The sequence below is a fragment of the Alosa pseudoharengus genome, unplaced genomic scaffold (genome assembly GCF_046254945.1).
Source record: "Alosa pseudoharengus isolate Yale_2024_CS ecotype anadromous, Long Island Sound unplaced genomic scaffold, YU_APseudo_1.1 YU_APseudo_1.1_scf_22, whole genome shotgun sequence".
Classification (NCBI taxonomy): Eukaryota; Metazoa; Chordata; class Actinopteri; order Clupeiformes; family Clupeidae; genus Alosa; species Alosa pseudoharengus.
Window position 1 is genome coordinate 33,666,989 of NW_027468680.1, and position 8,007 is coordinate 33,674,995.

Sequence of the window (8,007 nt, forward strand, 5' to 3'; positions counted from 1 at the left end):
GAGCACTGTGTCTTGTAGTGCTGGGTTTTCTTTCCATTATGACAGTCTCGTGACGTTGGCCATAGCATTTGTAAGCCAAAGGCCCTCCTCGTAGAAAAATATTTTTTATTTCTCCGGCTGTTGCAATTGATATCAGTGGTTAATATAAGTGCCCTCTGTAAACAGCACAACAGGCAGACAGCAAACATTTAGAAACAGACACGCAATTGGCTTCTTAAGAGATCGCGAGATCGCACGCACGCACGCACCTACACACGCACGCACTCGCGATTGCACTGACTACGCTACCGGACATCGGTAAAATTAACGGGAAGGTCACGTCATGAAGCACGATCAGAAACTGCGACGCCGGCACAATGCTTCAAGTGCTTTAAACAGTGACGTCCAGTCCATTGTGCTACGGGAGCGCTGATTACTGTAGTTCTCGGTTTTCTATCCATTATGACAGTCTCGTGACGTTGGCCGTAGCGTTTGTAAGCCAAAGGCCCTCCTCGTAGAATTTTTTTTTTTATTTCTCCGGCTGTTGCAATTGATATCAGTGGTTAATATAAGTGCCCTCTGTAAACAGCACAACAGGCAGACAGCAAACATTTAGAAACAGACACGCAATTGGCTTCTTAAGAGATCGCGAGATCGCACGCACGCACGCACGCACCTACACACGCACGCACTCGCGATTGCACTGACTACGCTACCGGACATCGGTAAAATTAACGGGAAGGTCACGTCATGAAGCACGATCAGAAACTGCGACGCCGGCACAATGCTTCAAGTGCTTTAAACAGTGACGTCCAGTCCATTGTGCTACGGGAGCGCTGATTACTGTAGTTCTCGGTTTTCTATCCATTATGACAGTCTCGTGACGTTGGCCGTAGCGTTTGTAAGCCAAAGGCCCTCCTCGTAGAAAAATATTTTTTATTTCTCCGGCTGTTGCAATTGATATCAGTGGTTAATATAAGTGCCCTCTGTAAACAGCACAACAGGCAGACAGCAAACATTTAGAAACAGACACGCAATTGGCTTCTTAAGAGATCGCGAGATCGCACGCACGCACGCACGCACCTACACACGCACGCAGGCTACCGGACAACGGCAAAATGAACGGAAGACCGCGTGACAGAGTTGGTCACCTCATGAAGCAAGATTAGAACCTGCGACGCTGGCACTATGCAAGTGCTTTGCACACCGACGTCTAGTCCATTGTGCTACGGGAGCGCTGATTACTGTAGTTCTCGGTTTTCTATCCATTATGACAGTCTCGTGACGTTGGCCGTAGCGTTTGTAAGCCAAAGGCCCTCCTTGTAGAAAAATATTTTTTATTTCTCCGGCTGTTGCAATTGATATCAGTGGTTAATATAAGTGCCCTCTGTAAACAGCACAACAGGCAGACAGCAAACATTTAGAAACAGACACGCAATTGGCTTCTTAAGAGATCGCGAGATCGCACGCACGCACGCACGCACCTACACACGCACGCACTCGCGATTGCACTGACTACGCTACCGGACATCGGTAAAATTAACGGGAAGGTCACGTCATGAAGCACGATCAGAACCTGCGACGCCGGCACAATGCTTCAAGTGCTTTAAACAGCGACGTCCAGTCCATTGTGCTACTGTAGCGCTGTTTGATGTAGTGCTGGGTGTTCTATCCATTATGACAGTCTCGTGATGTTGGCCGTAGCGTTTGTAAGCCAAAGGCCCTCCTCGTAGAAAAATATTTTTTATTTCTCCGGCTGTTGCAATTGATATCAGTGGTTAATATAAGTGCCCTCTGTAAACAGCACAACAGGCAGACAGCAAACATTTAGAAACAGACACGCAATTGGATTCTTAAGAGATCTCGAGATCGCACGCACGCACGCACCTACACACGCACGCACTCGCGATTGCACTGACTACGCTACAGGACATCGGTAAAATTAACAGGAAGGTCACGTCATGAAGCACGATCAGAACCTGCGACGCCGGCACAATGCTTCAAGTGCTTTAAACAGCGACGTCCAGTCCATTGTGCTATGGTAGCGCTGTTCAACGTGATCTCACGAGATGGCGTAAAATAGCACGCCACTTTTAAAGCAATTTAGCGTGTCATGTAACGCCTTTCAGTCTTTTAGCGTGTCTTTTCACGCCCATTGTGGATCAATGACAGCCTGTTACGGCGTGTCATTTGACGAACTAGTAAAAAGATATCAACCCAGCTTCCATCCAGCTTGGAGGGACATTTCAAGGTAAGACGTCAATCGGTTGTAATGATTACAATTACATTGTACTAGCCTATATTAGGCTACATCATATTTCCATTTTCTCTCCCCCATAATTTTGCAAAATTGTAAGATTAGTATCGTTAGGTTTGTTAGCCTCTATTCGTTGTTTGGTGTATCAGCTAAAGTTAGGAAACGTTAACCGTTAGCCTATGCTTGCTTGCAAATAACCTAACGTTACCCTACAACACACATAATTAGTAATGTTGAAGTTGTTGAATAGCATGATCTATATAGGCTAATCTATAGATTGTATACATATCCTAATAAAGTGCCATTATAGGTGGTAGGTTAAGGTGTTGTAATTTTAACTTTGTTAGCAATAGCCATGGTAAGGCTATTAGATAGCATGCTTGTCCAAAACAGGCATGTGCAATCGAATGTAATCCGCAGATGAATGCGCATAATATAATAACCTTAGTCAAGAAGTGCTTTTGTATTTGAGCTAGCTTTATGCAATCTGTTACAGAGTTAATACAACTACATGTAATGTTTTGTGAATACAGTAATAACGTTTTCCTGATGTCCCAATTCAACTTAATTAATAGCAGCTGTTGGGACACCCCCCCCCCCCCCATTCTCTCCAATAAATGATGATAAGTACATTAAAGATGAGAGTGAGTGTTAGGTGTGTTAATACTTAATGTGAATTAATTTAAGATGCAAGCAAGAACGAGCAAACGACTCTCTAAATTTAGAGAGAGGAGTTCGACCTGGGCGGAGGCCACTAGGAGAAATCGCAACGTCTCCCATGTGGTCAATGATGCGCATATCATGGTAAGATACAGCTGTCCAGTTGATATTTGAATGTAAAATATATCTGAGTGCATTTCAAAAATATATGATTTAGGCTACTTAGCTAGGGTAGATATGGTGGTTGCTATGCTAAATAAAGTGGTTGCTAGGGTAATCATTTTGGTTGAGAATAGGGTTGTGGTTGCTAGTTTGTTGATGCAACTTTGCACGCTCCATGAGGGTCATGTGCAGAAGGTCTGACTTGAATTTCAGCCTCGTAGCTCCATGCTACCACCCAAAACTCCACCTCTGAAGTGGAAGTGGTCAACTTTTTTTTATGTTTTTCCTTCACAGTTTTTTTGTGAGTGTCTCAGAGATCCCACCTTTGGGAGAGTTGTCAGGGGCCTCAAGGCGGTGCCGTTCATCTTGGTCCCATCCCTCTAGCTCCTAGCGTTACCGCGCCAGAAGAGAGAAACCTTGTACGTTTCGAACAGTTTATCTCCTTCCGGGAATAATCCACCGACTCCAAACTGAGCCTGGCTTGTTTGTGATGTCCCGTTGTTCAACATATTCTGATTTCATACTGATCGGACCAACATAAGTGTGTTTTTTGGCTAAAAATGTAAAAATGGCTAAACGTTAGCAATTCCACTGCTTTGTTATTTTGCATAGCAACCACCATATGTACCCTAGCAACACCCAAGCAACCACCTTAATTACCATAGCAACACCCTAGCAACCATCTTAATTACCCTAGCAACCACTTGTTTAATGTCAAGCTAGCAACCACCATAGCAACCAACATACTTACCCTAACAACCACCATAGCAACCGTGTTATTTTGCATAGCATCCACCATATCTACCCTAGCAACACCATAGCAACCATTCAAATTACCCTATCAACAACCACAATATGACCATAGTAACCAACACAGCAACCACGGTATTTAGCATAGTAAACGCCATATGTACCCTAGCAACGCTATATACATTTACTGACCTGACCAATATATGTGTGTTTTTTGGCTAAAAATTGAAAAATGGCTAAATGTTAAATAGTCAAAAAAGTATTTTTTGCAGACACAATGCTTTGCGTTACAGCTAGAGGGATGAAACTTTGCACGCTCCATGTGGGTCATGTGCAGAAGGTCTGACTTGAATTTCAGCCTTGTAGCTCCATGCTACCACCCACAACTCCACATATGAAGTGGGAGTGGTCAACTTTTTTTATGTTTTTCCTTCACAATTCTTTTTGTGGGTGTCTCAGAGATCCCACCTTTGGAACAGTTGTCAGGGGCCTCAAGGCGGTGCCGTTCATCTTGGTCCCATCCCTCTAGCACCTAGCGTTACCGCGCCAGAAGAGAGAAACCTTGTACGTTTCGAACAGTTTATCTCCTTCCGGGAATAATCCACCGACTCCAAACTGAGCCTGGCTTGTTTGTGATGTCCCGTTGTTCAACATATTCTGATTTCATACTGATCGGACCAACATAAGTGAGTTTTTTGGCTAAAAATGTAAAAATGCCTAAACGTTTGCGATTTCACTGCTTTGTTATTTTCCATAGCAACCACCATATGTACCCTAGCAACACCCAAGCAATAACTTATTATAGCTTAAATCACATCTCCACACTACAGACGTTCAAAAAATATATCATTTAGGCTATCTACGGTAGGTATGGTTATGGTAGGTATGGTTATGGATATGGTTTGCATGGCTGAAACTGCTTTGCCTTTGAGTTGGAGCTCAAAACGTATCGTGTACCTCGTTCGCCAATATGCAAAATAGAGCCATGTATAGATTTATGTCTTCCAAAGTTTGCAGGACAGTGGGACATGTCCTATTGTATGTTAAATCACACCTACAACTGATCGTATGATATGCAATGTCTGCAGGAAAGTAGGTCAGGCTTTCAGAATATATACAGTGGGACATGTCTCAATTCATGTTAAATGTTCATCATTTTCATTTTTCATTAAAGGTTTGAAGAGACAGAGGACGGTGGTGCAAAAGAGAAGGAGGGCCAGCCGGGCCTCGTGGAGTTCAATCAGTGGCAGGGTATTTTTTAGCCTGACAGTGTAGCTGTAATGTTAAAGTTGGTGACATTGGAGAGCTAGATGTAAAGATGTGCACCCGCTAATATTGGGTACAGTGAAGAAAGAAAGGGAGGGAGGCTGCTTTTAAAAGAGATGGAAAGTATAATCTTTTTTATATTGTTTTCAGATGAAGAATTGGTGCGGTGGTGAGGCTGGAGCACCCCTGGCTTTTGCCGTATGGGTTGACTTCAGCAGTGAGTCACCCACCTTCAATTTCACAGGTATATGTAATATTTATTCAACAACATCTCAATGATTAGATCAGTGGCGATTGCTGCTCTTTGGAACAGGGGAAGCTCTGATAAAAATGGTCAATTATTAAATTAATATTATTAATAAGGTGCTATATTGTTCTTTGAGGGCAAAAATTATCCCAAAACCCAGAATAGGCCAAACAGTAGGCTAGAGTTGGCATGGCAGATATGGCATAATGTAGCCTACACCGTTACATAGCACGCCAACTAATGGTGTCCAGCCTCTATGACGGTTCCTCCAATCATCATACAGAAGCTCGGCGTCCGGGCCATCCCACTGTCCCATTCACTCCCAGAGAAGCCGGGCTTCCCTGGAAATGACGATTTTGTGGCGCTTGTCCAATAAACGTGTAGCTTTTCTGCACTGAGATCAGCCCACTCTGTAGTGCCATTGAAAGTCCAGTGAAGCCGAGTGTCTATGGGTTTTTTGCATGGTTTTTTGATGGATCGTGTCGTCACAGCAATGTATTACGGGTGCGAAATCACGATAAATGACCGGCAAAACCTTACTGCTGAACAAACTAGCCATGAAGATGAACAATTTTTCAGCATGTTCTAGTTGGAATATAGTAGGCTAGAAGCTAATGTAATAGTGTTATTTGATGTGATTTCCCGTGATATTTTAGAGGAGGCTGTGCTTCCCCTGTAGTCTTAGAGCAATCGCCTCTAGATTAGATCTATCGAAGATGACATTCAATGGAAGAACAATTCTTTTAGTATGGTCACAATCTGGCCCTGAGTTTTGATTAAAATTATATTGACATGGCAACACAAACCTAATTGATAATGGATTTCAAGGGGGGGGGGGGGTTTCGGTTACGGTTCATTTAGGGCCAAAGTATCTTGAGGCCTTTTGGACCAATGACAGGAAGGCTGAGCTGCTGAACATGTTCACTAATAGGGGTGTGTCAAGTGGTATGTATAAATGAAAGTGGTGTTAAGGTTTGTTTTTGTGTCAATCCTTTCTTGAAGTTCAGAAAAGGAACCTTAACATTTGTTTTTAATGACACTGAGCGTACTGTCTTACAGATGCTTTGGGGGGAGAGGCCATACGTTGACCCTGATATCAGTGGCACACATTGCCGGATGGCAATTGGCCGTCTGATAAAAGAACATGGTATGACTGGCATTCTATGTTTTCAATTTCCTTATTTAAAGATCAAAATGATGCAGACTACTGAATCTGATTACAGTACACTTTAACACCCTTCTATCTCAGCACTGAGTCAGGGTTTGTCTCGGCCTGAATATCTGTCACAACACAGGCCGCCTTGGTGGCCTGAGGAGTTGCCCTTTGCCTCAGTCAGTGACGGTACGTTAATATTGAATAACCAGCTGTTACTGTTTCAACTGCATGCACACAGCTGTTGCAACATGATTTGACTTTAACTTTGTTCCTCACTATGGTCATTTTGATACACTTTGATGCATTTTTTAAAGGAAAAGGTGAAGGGCGTAAAGCTTTCACTGCTGAAAAGCTGAGGCAGGTGGTACGCTCATACAATGCGTATTACAATCTCCAGGTATATATACAGTACAATTGTATGAACCTGTCTAAAACCTTTTGCATACCAGTGTGTTTTACAGACTAAAACAGATTTGTACATACATATCTAACAATAATGCGCTTTTACTTTAATCTGTTGAGCTGCAGCAGTCTGTTGAAGCACCACCATCACCCCCATCACCAGCAACACCAGCAGCAGCAGAAACACCTGCTGTGCCTCTCACCCCTCCAACCCCCACCCCATGAGGTAAGGACGCTGGGGCACAGCGCTTCTCACCCCCCCACCAGCCACCCCTCTCCCCCATGAGGCAAGGACGCCCGGGCACAGCCCCCCCACCACAACCCACCCCCATGAGGCAAGGACGCTGGGCACCAGCAGCAGCATCACTACCAGCAGCAGCATCACCACTACCAGCCTTTAATGCAGATTTCAATCTCCAGGTATATATGTACAATTGTATCAAGCTGTCTAGATTGCTGTAGTTTTGCTTCATTCCTTAAAAACACAGAAAATACTTAAAAAGCGAAGGATGAATGATTTCAAGTGCAACCATTGTGTTTAAAGACATTTGTACATACATATCTAACAACGATGCGCTTTTCCCTTAGTCAGAGAATGTGCAGCAGTTTGTTGAGGCACCACCAGCAACAGTAGCAGTACCAGCTGCAGCTGTGTCAGTGGCAGAAGCAGCACCAACAGCAGCACAAACACCATCAGCACCATAAACACAACCAGCAGCAGCGGCAGATTATAAAGAAGGATCACAATGAATATTATGTCATTTTCTTTAATGTGTCAACATCTTTTGGAAAAGTAAAGCATATCATCCTAAAGCAATCTCACTTTTCTTTGTTTGTTGATAAGCTACGTGTTTTTCATCGTAATTGATTCAATATCTAAGTGTGACAGTTTTGTTGTACCGTAAACAGAACAGGACAATTGGAAATAGTTAGCCACCTATGTTACAGAGTCTAAAAGAAGGATCACAATGAATATTATGTCATTTTCTTTAATGTGTCAACATCTTTTGGAAAAGTAAAGCATATCATCCTAAAGCAATCTCACTTTTCTTTGTTTGTTGATAAGCTACGTGTTTTTCATCGTAATTGATTCAAAATCTAAGTGTGACAGTTTTGTTGTACCGTAAA

The 8,007-nt window shown here is 43.2% G+C and overlaps 1 long non-coding RNA gene across 3 annotated transcripts; it reads left to right on the top strand.

Annotated features, from left to right (window-relative positions):
• The first annotated feature begins 5,227 nt into the window (after positions 1-5,227).
• On the top strand, positions 5,228-7,547 carry LOC143139464 (uncharacterized). Of its 3 annotated transcripts, XR_012990424.1 has the most exons (7): positions 5,228-5,318; positions 6,183-6,266; positions 6,381-6,468; positions 6,571-6,663; positions 6,792-6,874; positions 7,006-7,299; positions 7,468-7,547. It is a non-coding gene; the product is annotated as an uncharacterized LOC143139464 (long non-coding RNA). The 3 variants fall into 3 exon arrangements; XR_012990423.1 differs by lacking the exon at positions 6,183-6,266 and having other exon boundaries at positions 7,000-7,299; XR_012990422.1 differs by lacking the exon at positions 6,183-6,266.
• Positions 7,548-8,007: the final 460 nt, after the last annotated feature.